We start from the raw sequence: 14,307 nt of genomic DNA on the forward strand, positions 1-14,307 counted from the left end.
GCGCAATTCACTTTCATGGAAAGGGGTTGACAAGCTTCCAAAAAACCACGAGTTTCCTGAAATCTCAGCACACATTTTTTACCCAATCTTGATGACACTTTCAGATAATGATCAGTACCCCATTCCCACTTGGTTCACCAAATTTCGTTCTTCAAGGTTAAACCGTTCGTTGGCAGTAAAGTTTTAATTTTTAGGTTTCACTCTGTTTTCTCCTATATGGATACATATAGTTGGAACTCTAAATCAAACACGGTTTGTGCTAGCTCTTTGAAACTTGACACAATAAAGTAGTTCCAAGTTCTATCTCTATGGTTTGTTTCCTATTGATGTAGCCCTAAGCAGAGACCGAAGCAAATCACTTTCATGGAAACGGGTTGCCAAGGTTCCAAAAAACTACGAGTTTCCTGAAATCTCAGCACACATTTTTTCACCCAATTATGATGACACTTTCAGGTAATGATCAGTACACCAATCCCACTTGGCTCACCAAATTTCGTTCTTCTAGGTTAAACCATTCATTGGCAGTAACAGTTTTAATTTTTAGGTTTCTCTCTGTTTTCTCCTATATGGATACATGTATTTGGAACTCTAAATCAAACACGGTTTGTGCTAGCTCTTTGAAATGACACAATAGAGTAGTTCCAAGTTCTATCTCTATGGTTTGTTTCCTATTGATGTAGCCCTAAGCAGAGACTGGCGCAAATCACTTTCATGGAAAGGGGTTGCCAAGCTTCCAAAAAACTACGAGTTTCCTGAAATCTCAGCACAAATTTTTTCACCCAATCTTGATAACACTTTCAGGTAATGATCAGTACCCCAAAGCCACTTGGCTCACCAAATTTCCTTCTTCTAGGTTTAAATGTCCGTTGGCAGTAACAGTTTTAATTTTAGGTTTCACTCTGTTTTCTCCTATATGGATACATGTAGTTGGAACTCTAAATCAAACACGGTTTGTGGTAGCTCTTTGAAACTTGACACAATAAAGTAGTTCCAAGTTCTATCTCTATGGTTTGTTTCCTATTGATGTAGCCCTAAGCAGCGACTGGCGCAAATCACTTTCATGGAAAGGGGTTGCCAAGCTTCCAAAAAACTACGAGTTTCCTGAAATCTCAGAACACATTTTTTCACCCAATGTTGATGACACTTTCAGGTAATGATCAGTACCCCAATCCCACTTGGCTCACCAAATTTCGTTCTTCTAGGTTAAACCGTTCGTTGGCAGTAACAGTTTTAATTTTTAGGTTTCACTCTGTTTTCTCCTATATGGATACATGTAGTTGGAACTCTAAATCAAACAAGGTTTGTGCTAGCTCTTTGAAACGGCACAATAGAGTAGTTCCAAGTTCTATCTCTATGGTTTGTTTCCTATTTATGTAGCCCTAAGCAGAGACCGGTACAAATCACTTTCATGGAAAGGGGTTGCCAAGCTTCCAAAAAACTACGAGTTTCCTGAAATCTCAGCACACATTTTTTCACCCAATCTTGATGACACTTTCAGGTAATGATCAGTACCCCAATCCCACTTGGCTCACCAGATTTTGTACTTCCAGGTTAAACGGTTCGTTGGCAGTAACAGTTTTAATTTTTAGGTTTCACTCTGTTTTCGCCTATATGGATACATGTAGTTGGAACTCTAAATCAAACACGGTTTGTGCTAGCTCATTGAAACTTGACAAAATAAAGTAGTTCCATGTTCTATCTCTATGGTTTGTTTCCTATTGATGTAGCCCTAAGCAGAGACTGGCGCAATTCACTTTCATGGAAAGGGTTGCCAAGCTTCCAAAAAACTACGAGTTTCCTGAAATCTCAGCACACATTTTTTCACCCAATCTTGATGACACTTTCAGGTAATGATCAGTACCCCAATCCCACTTGGCTCACCAGATTTTGTACTTCCAGGTTAAACGGTTCGTTGGCAGTAACAGTTTTAATTTTTAGGTTTCACTCTGTTTTCGCCTATATGGATACATGTAGTTGGAACTCTAAATCAAACACGGTTTGTGCTAGCTCATTGAAACTTGACAAAATAAAGTAGTTCCAAGTTCTATCTCTATGGTTTGTTTCCTATTGATGTAGCCCTAAGCAGAGACTGGCGCAATTCACTTTCATGGAAAGGGTTGCCAAGCTTCCAAAAAACTACGAGTTTCCTGAAATCTCAGCACACATTTTTTCACCCAATCTTGATGACACTTTCAGGTAATGATCAGTACCCCAAAGCCACTTGGCTCTCCAAATTTCGTTCTTCTAGGTTAAACCGTCCGTTGGCAGTAAGAGTTTTAATTTTAGGTTTCACTCTGTTTTCTCCTATAGGGATACATGTAGTTGGAACTCTAAATCAAACACGGTTTGTGCTAGCTCTTTGAAACTTGACACAATAAAGTAGTTCCAAGTTCTATGTCTATGGTTTTTTTCCTATTGATGTAGCCATAAGCATCGACTGGCGCAAATCACTTTCATGGAAAGGGGTTGCCAAGCTTCCAAAAAACTACGAGTTTCCTGAAATCTCAGCACACATTTTTTCACCCAATGTTGATGACACATTCAGGTAATGATCAGTACCCCAATCCCACTTGGCTCACCAAATTTCGTTCTTCTAGGTTAAACCATTCGTTGGCAGTAACAGTTTTAATTTTAGGTTTCACTCTGTTTTCTCCTATATGGTTACATATAGTTGGAACTCTAAATCAAACACGGTTTGTGCTAGCTCTTGGAAACTTGACACAATAAAGTAGTTCCAACTTCTATCTCTATGGTTTGTTTTCTATTGATGTAGCCCTAAGCAGCGACTGGCGCAAATCACTTTCATAAAAAGGGGTTGCCAAGCTTCCAAAAACTACGAGTTTCCTGAAATCTCAGCGCACATTTTTTCACCCAATCTTGATGACACTTTTAGGTAATGATCAGTACACCATTCCCACTTCGCTCACCAAATTTCGTTCTTCTAGGTTAAACCGTTCGTTGGCAGTAACAGTTTTAATTATTAGGTTTCACTCTGTTTTCTCCTCTATGGATACATGTAGATGGAACTCTAAATCAAACACGGTTTGTGCTAGCTCTTTGAAACTTGACACAATAAAGTAGTTCCAAGTTCTATCTCTATGGTTTCTTTCCTATTGATGTAGCCCTAAGCAGAGACTGGCACAAATCACTTTCATGGAAAGGGGTTGCCAAGCTTCCAAAAAACTACGAGTTTCCTGAAATCTCAGCACACATTTTTTCACCCAATCTTGATGACACTTTCAGGTAATGATCAGTACACCAATCCCACTTGTCTCACCAAATTTCGTTCTTCTAGGTTAAACCGTTCGTTGGCAGTAACAGTTTTAATTTTTAGGTTTCACTCTGTTTTCTCCTATATGGATACATGTAGTTGGAACTCTAAATCAAACAAGGTTTGTGCTATCTCTTTGAAACGACACAATAGAGTAGTTCCAAGTTCTATCTCTATGGTTTGTTTCCTATTTATGCAGCCCTAATCAGAGACCGGTACAAATCACTTTCATGGAAAGGGGTTGCCAAGCTTCCAAAAAACTACGAGTTTCCTGAAATCTCAGCACACATTTTTTCACCCAATCTTGATGACACTTTCAGGTAATGATCAGTACCCCAATCCCACTTGGCTCAAGAAATTTCGTTCTTCTAGGTTAAACCGTTCCTTGGCAGTAACAGTTTTAATTATTAGGTTTCACTCTGTTTTCTCCTATATGGATACATGTAGTTGGAACTCTAAGTCAAACACGGTTTGTGCTAGCTCTTTGAAACTTGACACAATAAAGTAGTTCCAAGTTGTATCTCTCTGGTTTTTTCCTATTGATGTAGCCCTAAGCAGAGACTGGCGCAAATCACTTTCATGGAAATAGGTTGCCAAGCTTCCAAAAAACTACGATTTTCCTGAAATCTCAGCACACATTTTTTCACCCAATCTCGATGACACTTTCAGGTAATGATCAGTACCCCAATCCCACTTGTCTCACCAAATTTCGTTCTTCTAAGTTAAACCGTTCATTGGCAGTAACAGTTTTAATTTTTAGGTTTCTCTCTGTTTTCTCCTATATGGATACATGTATTTGGAACTCTAAATCAAACACGGTTTGTTGCCAAGCTTCAAAAAAACTACGAGTTTCCTGATCAGTACCCCAAAGCCACTTGGGTCTCCAAATTTCGTTCTTCTAGGTTAAACTGTCCGTTGGCTGTAAGAGTTTTAATTTTAGGTTTCACTCTGTTTTCTCCTATATGGATACATGTAGTTGGAACTCTAAATCAAACACGGTTTGTGCTAGCTCTTTGAAACTTGACACAATAAAATAGTTCCAAGTTCTATTTCTACGGTTTGTTTCCTATTGAAGTAGCCCTAAGCAGCGACTGGCGCAAATCACTTTCATGGAAAGGGGTTGCCAAGCTTCCAAAAAACTACGAGTTTCCTGAAATCTCAGAACACATTTTTTCACCCAATGTTGATGACACTTTCAGGTAATGATCAGTATCCCAATCCCACTTGGCTCACCAAATTTCGTTCTTCTAGATTAAACGGTTCCTTGGCAGTAACAGTTTTAATTTTAGGTTTCACTCTGTTTTCTCCTATATGGATACATGTAGTTGGAACTCTAAATCAAACACGCTTTGGCTAGCTCTTTGAAACTTGACACAATAAATTAGTTCCAAGTTCTATCTCTATGGTTTGTTTCCTATTGATGTAGCCCTAAGCAGAGACTGGCGCAAATCACTTTCATGTAAAGGGGTTGCCAAGCTTCCAAAAAACTACGAGTTTCCTGAAATCTCAGCACACATTTTTTCACCCAATCTTGATGACACTTTCAGGTAATGATCAGTACCCCAATCCCACTTGGCTCACCAAATTTCGTTCTTCTAGGTTAAACCGTTCGTTGGCAGTAACAGTTTTAATTTTTAGGTTTCACTCTGTTTTCTCCTATATGGATACATGTAGTTGGAACTCTAAATCAAACAAGGTTTGTGCTAGCTCTTTGAAACGGCACAATAGAGTAGTTCCAAGTTCTATCTCTATGGTTTGTTTCCTATTTATGTAGCCCTAAGCAGAGACCGGTACAAATAACTTTCATGGAAAGGGGTTGCCAAGCTTCCAAAAAACTACGAGTTTCCTGAAATCTCAGCACACATTTTTTCACCCAATGTTGATGACACATTCAGGTAATGATCAGTACCCCAATCCCACTTGGCTCACCAAATTTCATTCTTCTAAGTGAAACCATTCGTTGGCAGTAACAGTTTTAATTTTAGGTTTCATTCTGTTTTCTCCTATATGGATACATATAGTTGGAACTCTAAATCAAACACGGTTTGTGCTAGCTCTTGGAAACTTGACACAATAAAGTAGTTCCAAGTTCTATCTCTATGGTTTGTTTTCTATTGATGTAGCCCTAAGCATCGACTGGCGCAAATCACTTTCATGGAAAGGGGTTGCCAAGCTTCCAAAAAACTATGAGTTTCCTGAAATCTCAGCGCACATTTTTTCACCCAATCTTGATGACACTTTCAGGTAATGATCAGTACACCATTCCCACTTCGCTCACCATATTTCGTTCTTCTAGGTTAAACCGTTCGTTGGCAGTAACAGTTTAAATTATTAGGTTTCACTCTGTTTTCTCCTCTATGGATACATGTAGATGGAACTCTAAATCAAACACGGTTTGTGCTAGCTCTTTGAAACTTGACACAATAAAGTAGTTCCAAGTTCTATCTCTATGGTTTCTTTCCTATTGATGTAGCCCTAAGCAGAGACTGGCACAAATCACTTTCATGGAAAGGGGTTGCCAAGCTTCAAAAAAAATATGAGTTTCCTGAAATCTCAGCACACATTTTTTCACCCAATCTTGATGACACTTTCAGGTAATGATCAGTACCGCAATCCCACTTGGTTTACCAAATTTCGTTCTTCTAGGTTAAACCGTTCGTTGGCAGTAACAGTTTTAATTTTTAGGTTTCACTCTGTTTTCTCCTATATGGATACATGTAGTTAGAACTCTAAATCAAACACGGTTTGTGGTAGCTCTTTGAATCTTGACAAAATAAAGTATGTCCAAGTTCTATCTCTATGGTTTGTTTTCTATTTATGTAGCCCTAAGCAGAGGCCGGCGCAAATCACTTTCATGGAAAGGGGTTGCCAAGCTTCCAAAAAACTACGAGATTCCTGAAATCTCAGCACATATTTTTTCTCCCAATCTTGATGACACTTTCAGGTAATGATCAGTACCCCAATCCCACTTGGCTCACCAAATTTCGTTCTTCTAGGTTTAACCATTCGTTGACTGTAACAGTTTTAATTTTTAGGTTTCACTCTGTTTTCTCCTATATGGATACATGTATTTGGAACTCTAAATCAAACACGGTTTGTACTAGCTCTTTGAAACTTGACACAATAAAGTAGTTCCAAGTTCTATCTCTCTGGTTTGTTTCCTATTGATGTAGCCCTAAGCAGAGACTGGCGAAAATCACTTTCATGGAAATAGGTTGCCAAGCTTCCAAAAAACTACGATTTTCCTGAAATCTCAGCACACATTTTTTCACCCAATCTTGATGGCACTTTCAGGTAATGATCAGTACCCCAATCCCACTTGTCTCACCAAATTTCGTTCTTCTAGGTTAAACCGTTCATTGGCAGTAACAGTTTTAATTTTTAGGTTTCACTCTGTTTTCTCCTATATGGATACATGTAGTTGGAACTCTAAATCGAACACGGTTTGTGCTAGCTCTTTGAAATGACACAATAGAGTAGTTCCAAGTTCTATCTCTATGGTTTGTTTCCTATTGATGTAGCCCTAAGCAGAGACTGGCGCAAATCACTTTCATGGAAAGGGGTTGCCAAGCTTCCAAAAAACTACGAGTTTACTGAAATCTCAGCACATATTTTTTCACCCAATCTTGATAACACTTTCATGTAATGATCAGTACCCCAAAACCACTTGGCTCACCAAATTTCGTTCTTCTAGGTTAAATCGTCCGTTGGCAGTAACAGTTTTAATTTTAGGTTTCACTCTGTTTTCTCGTATATGGATACATGTAGTTGGAACTCTAAATCAAACAGGGTTTGTGCTAGCTCTTTGAAATGACACAATAGAGTAGTTCCAAGTTCTATCTCTACGGTTTGTTTCCTATTGATGTAGCCCTAAGCAGCGACTGGCGCAAATCACTTTCATGGAAAGGGGTTGCTAAGCTTCCAAAAAACTACGAGTTTCCTGAAATCTCAGAACACATTTTTTCACCCAATGTTGATGACACTTTCAGGTAATGATCAGTACCCCAATCCCACTTGGCTCACCAAATTTCGTTCTTCTAGGTTAAACAGTTCCTTGGCAGTAACAGTTTTAATTTTAGGTTTCACTCTGTTTTCTCCTATATGGATACATGTAGTTGGAACTCTAAATCAAACACGCTTTGGCTAGCTCTTTGAAACTTGACACAATAAAGTAGTTCCAAGTTCTATCTCTATGGTTTTTTTCCTATTGATGTAGCCCTAAGCAGAGACTGGCGCAAATCACTTTCAAGGAAAGGGGTTGCCAAGCTTCCAAAAAACTACTAGTTTCCTGAAATCCCAGCACACATTTTTTCACCCAATCTTGATGACACTTTCAGGTAATGATCAGTACCCCAATCCCACTTGGCTCACCAAATTTCGTTCTTCTAGGTTAAACCGTTCGTTGGCAGTAACAGTTTTAATTATTAGGTTTCACTCTGTTTTCTCCTATATGGATACATGTAGTTGGAACTCTAAATCAAACAAGGTTTGTGCTAGCTCTTTGAAACGACACAATAGAGTAGTTCCAAGTTCTATCTCTCTGGTTTGTTTCCTATTTATGTAGCCCTAAGCAGAGACCGGTACAAATAACTTTCATGGAAAGGGGTTGCCAAGCTTCCAAAAAACTACGAGTTTCCTGAAATCTCAGCACACATTTTTTCACCAAATCTTGATGACACATTAAGGTAATGATCAGTACCCCAATCCCACTTGGCTCACCAAATTTCATTCTTCTAAGTGAAACCATTCGTTGGCAGTAACAGTTTTAATTTTAGGTTTCATTCTGTTTTCTCCTATATGGATACATGTAGTTGGAACTCTAAATCAAACACGGTTTGTGCTAGCTCTTGGAAACTTGACACAATAAAGTAGTTCCAAGTTCTATCTCTATGGTTTGTTTTCTATTGATGTAGCCCTAAGCAGCGACTGGCGCAAACCACTTTCATGGAAAGGGGTTGCCAAGCTTCCAAAAAACTATGAGTTTCCTGAAATATCAGTGCACATTTTTCCACCCAATCTTGATGACACTTTCAGGTAATGATCAGTACACCATTCCCACTTCGCTCACCAAATTTCGTTCTTCTAGGTTAAACCGTTCGTTGGCAGTAACAGTTTTAATTATTAGGTTTCACTCTGTTTTCTCCTCTATGGATACATGTAGATGGAACTCTAAATCAAACACGGTTTGTGCTAGCTCTTTGAAACTTGACACAATAAAGTAGTTCCAAGTTCTATCTCTATGGTTTCTTTCCTATTGATGTAGCCCTAAGCAGAGACTGGCACAAATCACTTTCATGGAAAGGGGTTGCCAAGCTTCAAAAAAAAATATGAGTTTCCTGAAATCTCAGCACACATTTTTTCACCCAATCTTGATGACACTTTCAGGTAATGATCAGTACCGCAATCCCACTTGGTTTACCAAATTTCGTTCTTCTAGGTTAAACCGTTCGTTGGCAGTAACAGTTTTAATTTTTAGGTTTCACTCTGTTTTCTCCTATATGGATACATGTAGTTAGAACTCTAAATCAAACACGGTTTGTGGTAGCTCTTTGAATCTTGACACAATAAAGTATGTCCAAGTTCTATCTCTATGGTTTGTTTTCTATTTATGTAGCCCTAAGCAGAGGCCGGCGCAAATCACTTTCATGGAAAGGGGTTGCCAAGCTTCCAAAAAACTACGAGATTCCGAAATCTCAGCACATATTTTTTTCCCAATCTTGATGACACTTTCAGGTAATGATCAGTACCCCAATCCCACTTGGCTCACCAAATTTCGTTCTTCTAGGTTTAACCATTCGTTGACTGTAACAGTTTTAATTTTTAGGTTTCACTCTGTTTTCTCCTATATGGATACATGTATTTGGAACTCTAAATCAAACACGGTTTGTACTAGCTCTTTGAAACTTGACACAATAAAGTAGTTCCAAGTTCTATCTCTCTGGTTTGTTTCCTATTGATGTAGCCCTAAGCAGAGACTGGCGCAAATCACTTTCATGGAAATAGGTTGCCAAGCTTCCAAAAAACTACGATTTTCCTGAAATCTCAGCACACATTTTTTCACCCAATCTTGATGGCACTTTCAGGTACTGATCAGTACCCCAATCCCACTTGTCTCACCAAATTTCGTTCTTCTAGGTTAAACCGTTCATTGGCAGTAACTGTTTTAATTTTTAGGTTTCTCTCTGTTTTCTCCTATATGGATACATGTAGTTGGAACTCTAAATCGAACACGGTTTGTGCTAGCTCTTTGAAATGACACAATAGATTAGTTCCAAGTTCTATCTCTATGGTTTGTTTCCTATTGATGTAGCCCTAAGCAGAGACTGGCGCAAATCACTTTCATGGAAAGGGGTTGCCAAGCTTCCAAAAAACTACGCGTTTCCTGAAATCTCAGCACATATTTTTCCACCCAATCTTGAAAACACTTTCAGGTAATGATCAGTACCCCAAAGCCACTTGGCTCACCAAATTTCGTTCTTCTAGGTTAAACCGTCCGTTAGCAGTACCAGTTTTAATTTTAGGTTTCACTCTGTTTTCTTCTATATGGATACATGTAGTTGGAACTCTAAATCAAACACGGTTTGTGGTAGCTCTTTGAAACTTGACACAATAAAGTAGTTCCAAGTTCTATCTCTACGGTTTGTTTCCTATTGATGTAGCCCTAAGCAGCGACTGGCGCAAATCACTTTCATGGAAAGGGGTTGCTAAGCTTCCAAAAAACTACGAGTTTCCTGAAATCTCAGAACACATTTTTTCACCAAATGTTGATGACACTTTCAGGTAATGATCAGTACCCCAATCCCACTTGGCTCACCAAATTTCGTTCTTCTAGGTTAAACAGTTCCTTGGCAGTAACAGTTTTAATTTTAGGTTTCACTCTGTTTTCTCCTATATGGATACATGTAGTTGGAACTCTGAATCAAACACGCTTTGGCTAGCTCTTTGAAACTTGACACAATAAAGTAGTTCCAAGTTCTATCTCTATGGTTTTTTTCCTATTGATGTAGCCCTAAGCAGAGACTGGCGCAAATCACTTTCATGGAAAGGGGTTGCCAAGGTTCCAAAAAACTACTAGTTTCCTGAATCCCAGCACACATTTTTTCACCCAATCTTGATGACACTTTCAGGTAATGATCAGTACCCCAATCCCACTTGGCTCACCAAATTTCGTTCTTCTATATTAAACCGTTCGTTGGCAGTAACAGTTTTAATTTTTAGGTTTCACTCTGTTTTCTCCTATATGGATACATGTAGTTGGAACTCTAAATCAAACAAGGTTTGTGCTAGCTCTTTGAAACGACACAATAGAGTAGTTCCAAGTTCTATCTCTATGGTTTGTTTCCTATTTATGTAGCCCTAAGCAGAGACCGGTACAAATCACTTTCATGGAAAGGGGTTGCCAAGCTTCCAAAAAACTACGAGTTTCCTGAAATCTCAGCACACATTTTTTCACCCAATCTTGATGACACTTTCAGGTAATGATCAGTACCCCAATCCCACTTGGCTCACCAGATTTTGTACTTCCAGGTTAAACGGTTCGTTGGCAGTAACAGTTTTAATTTTTAGGTTTCACTCTGTTTTCGCCTGTATGGATACATGTAGTTGGAACTCTAAATCAAACACGGTTTGTGCTAGCTCATTGAAACTTGACAAAATAAAGTAGTTCCAAGTTCTATCTTTATGGTTTGTTTCCTATTGATGTAGCCCTAAGCAGAGACTGGACCAATTCACTTTCATGGAAAGGGTTGCCAAGCTTCCAAAAAACTACGAGTTTCCTGAAATCTCAGCACACATTTTTTCACCCAATCTTGATGACACTTTCAGGTAATGATCAGTACCCCAAAGCCACTTGGCTCTCCAAATTTCGTTCTTCTCGGTTAAACTGTCCGTTGGCAGTAAGAGTTTAAATTTTAGGTTTCACTCTGTTTTCTCCTATATGGATACATGTAGTTGGAACTCTAAATCAAACAAGGTTTGTGCTAGCTCTTTGAAACTTGACACTATAAAGTAGTTCCAAGTTCTATCTCTATGGTTTGTTTCCTATTGATGTAGCCCTAAGCAGTGACTGGCGCAAATCACTTTCATGGAAATGGGTTGTCAAGCTTCCAAAAAACTACGAGTTTCCTGAAATCTCTGCACACATTTTTTCACCCAATATTGATGACACATTCAGGTAATGATTAGTACCCCAATCCCACTTGGCTCACCAAATTTCATTCTTCTAAGTGAAACCATTCGTTGGCAGTAACAGTTTTAATTTTAGGTTTCACTCTGTTTTCTCCTATATGGATACATATAGTTGGAACTCTAAATCAAACACGGTTTGTGCTAGCTCTTGGAATCTTGACACAATAAAGTAGTTCCAAGTACTATCTCTATGGTTTGTTTCCTATTGATGTAGCCCTAAGCAGAGACCGGCGCAAATCACTTTCATGGAAAGGGGTTGCCAAGCTTCAAAAAACTACGAGTTTCCTGAAATCTCAGCGCACATTTTTTCACCCAATCTTGATGACACTTTCAGGTAATGATCAGTACGCCATTCCCACTTCGCTCACCAAATTTCGTTCTTCTAGGTTAAACCGTTCGTTGGCAGTAACAGTTTTAATTATTAGGTTTCACTCTGTTTTCTCCTCTATGGATACATGTAGATGGAACTCTAAATCAAACACGGTTTGTGCTAGCTCTTTGAAACTTGACACAATAAAGTAGTTCCAAGTTCTGTCTCTCTGGTTTGTTTCCTATTGATGTAGCCCTAAGCAGAGACTGGCGCAAATCACTTTCATGGAAATAGGTTGCCAAGCTTCCAAAAAACTACGATTTTCCTGAAATCTCAGCACACATTTTTTCACCCAATCTTGATGACACTTTCAGGTAATGATCAGTACCCCAATCCCACTTGTCTCACCAAATTTCGTTCTTCTAGGTTAAACCGTTCATTGGCAGTAACAGTTTTAATTTTTAGGTGTCTCTGTTTTCTCCTATATGGATACATGTAGTTGGAACTCTAAATCGAACACGGTTTGTGCTAGCTCTTTGAAATGACACAATAGAGTAGTTCCAAGTTCTATCTCTAAGGTTTGTTTCCTATTGATGTAGCCCTAAGCAGAGACTGGCGCAAATCACTTTCATGGAAAGGGTTGCCAAGCTTCCAAAAAACTAAGAGTTTCCTGAAATCTCAGCACATATTTTTTCACCCAATCTTGATGACACTTTCAGGTAATGATCAGTACGCCATTCCCACTTCGCTCACCAAATTTCGTTCTTCTAGGTTAAACCGTTCGTTGGCAGTAACAGTTTTACTTATTAGGTTTCACTCTGTTTTCTCCTCTATGGATACATGTAGATAAAACTCTAAATCAAACACGGTTTGTGCTAGCTCTTTAAAACTTGACACAATAAAGTAGTTCCAAGTTCTGTCTCTCTGGTTTGTTTCCTATTGATGTAGCCCTAAGCAGAGACTGGCGCAAATCACTTTCAAGGAAATCGGTTGCCAAGCTTCCAAAAAACTACGATTTTCCTGAAATCTCAGCACACATTTTTTCACCCAATCTTGATGACACTTTCAGGTAATGATCAGTACCCCAATCCCACTTGGCTCACCAAATTTCGTTCTTCTAGGTTTAACCATTCGTTGACTGTAACAGTTTTAATTTTTAGGTTTCACTCTGTTTTCTCCTATATGGATACATGTAGTTGGAACTCTAAATCAAACAAGGTTTGTGCTAGCTCTTTGAAACGACACAATAGAGTAGTTCCAAGTTCTATCTCTATGGTTTGTTTCCTATTGATGTAGCCCTAAGCAGAGACTGGCGCAAATCACTTTCATGGAAAGGGGTTGCCAAGCTTCCAAAAAACTACGAGTTTCCTGAAATGTCAGCACACATTTTTTCACCCAATCTTGATGACACTTTCAGGTAATGATCAGTACCCCAATCCCACTTGGCTCACCAAATTTCGTTCTTCTAGGTTAAACCGTTCGTTGGCAGTAACAGTTTTAATTTTTAGGTTTCACTCTGTTTTCTCCTATATGGATACATGTAGTTGGAACTCTAAATCAAACACGGTTTGTGCTAGCTCTTTGAAACTTGACACAATAAAGTATTTCCATGTTCTATCTCTCTGGTTTGTTTCCTATTGATGTAGCCCTAAGCAGAGACTGGCGCAAATCACTTTCATGGAAATAGGTTGCCAAGCTTCCAAAAAACTACGATTTTCCTGAAATCTCAGCACACATTTTTTCACCCAATCTTGATGACACTTTCAGGTAATGATCAGTACCCCAATCCCACTTGTCTCACCAAATTTCGTTCTTCTAGGTTAAACCGTTCATTGGCAGTAACAGTTTTAATTTTTAGGTTTCTCTCTGTTTTCTCCTATATGGATACATGTAGTTGGAACTCTAAATCAAACACGGTTTGTGCTAGCTCTTTGAAATGACACAATAGAGTAGTTCCAAGTTCTATCTCTATGGTTTGTTTCCTATTGATGTAGCCCTAAGCAGAGACTGGCGCAAATCACTTTCATGGAAAGGGTTGCCAAGATTCCAAAAAACTACGAGTTTCCTGAAATCTCAGCACACATTTTTTCACCCAATCTTGATGACACTTTCAGGTAATGATCAGTACCCCAATCCCACTTGGCTCACCAAATTTCGTTCTTCTAGGTTAAACCGTTCGTTGGCAGTATCATTTTTAATTTTATGTTTCACTCCGTTTTCTCCTATATGGATACATGTAGTTGGAACTCTAAATCAAACAAGGTTTGTGCTAGCTCTTTGAAATGACACAATAGAGTAGTTCCAAGTTCTATCTCTATGGTTTGTTTCCTATTGATGTAGCCCTAAGCAGAGACTGGCGCAAATCACTTTCATGGAAAGGGGTTGCCAAGCTTCCAAAAAACTACGAGTTTCCTGAAATCTCAGCACACATTTTTTCACCCAATCTTGATGACACTTTCAGGTAATGATCAGTACCCCAATCCCACTTGGTTTACCAAATTTCGTTCTTCTAGGTTAAACCGTTCGTTGGCAGTAACAG

The sequence above is a fragment of the Spermophilus citellus genome, assembly GCF_964194105.1.
Source record: "Spermophilus citellus genome assembly, chromosome: 4".
NCBI classification, from domain to species: domain Eukaryota; kingdom Metazoa; phylum Chordata; class Mammalia; order Rodentia; family Sciuridae; genus Spermophilus; species Spermophilus citellus.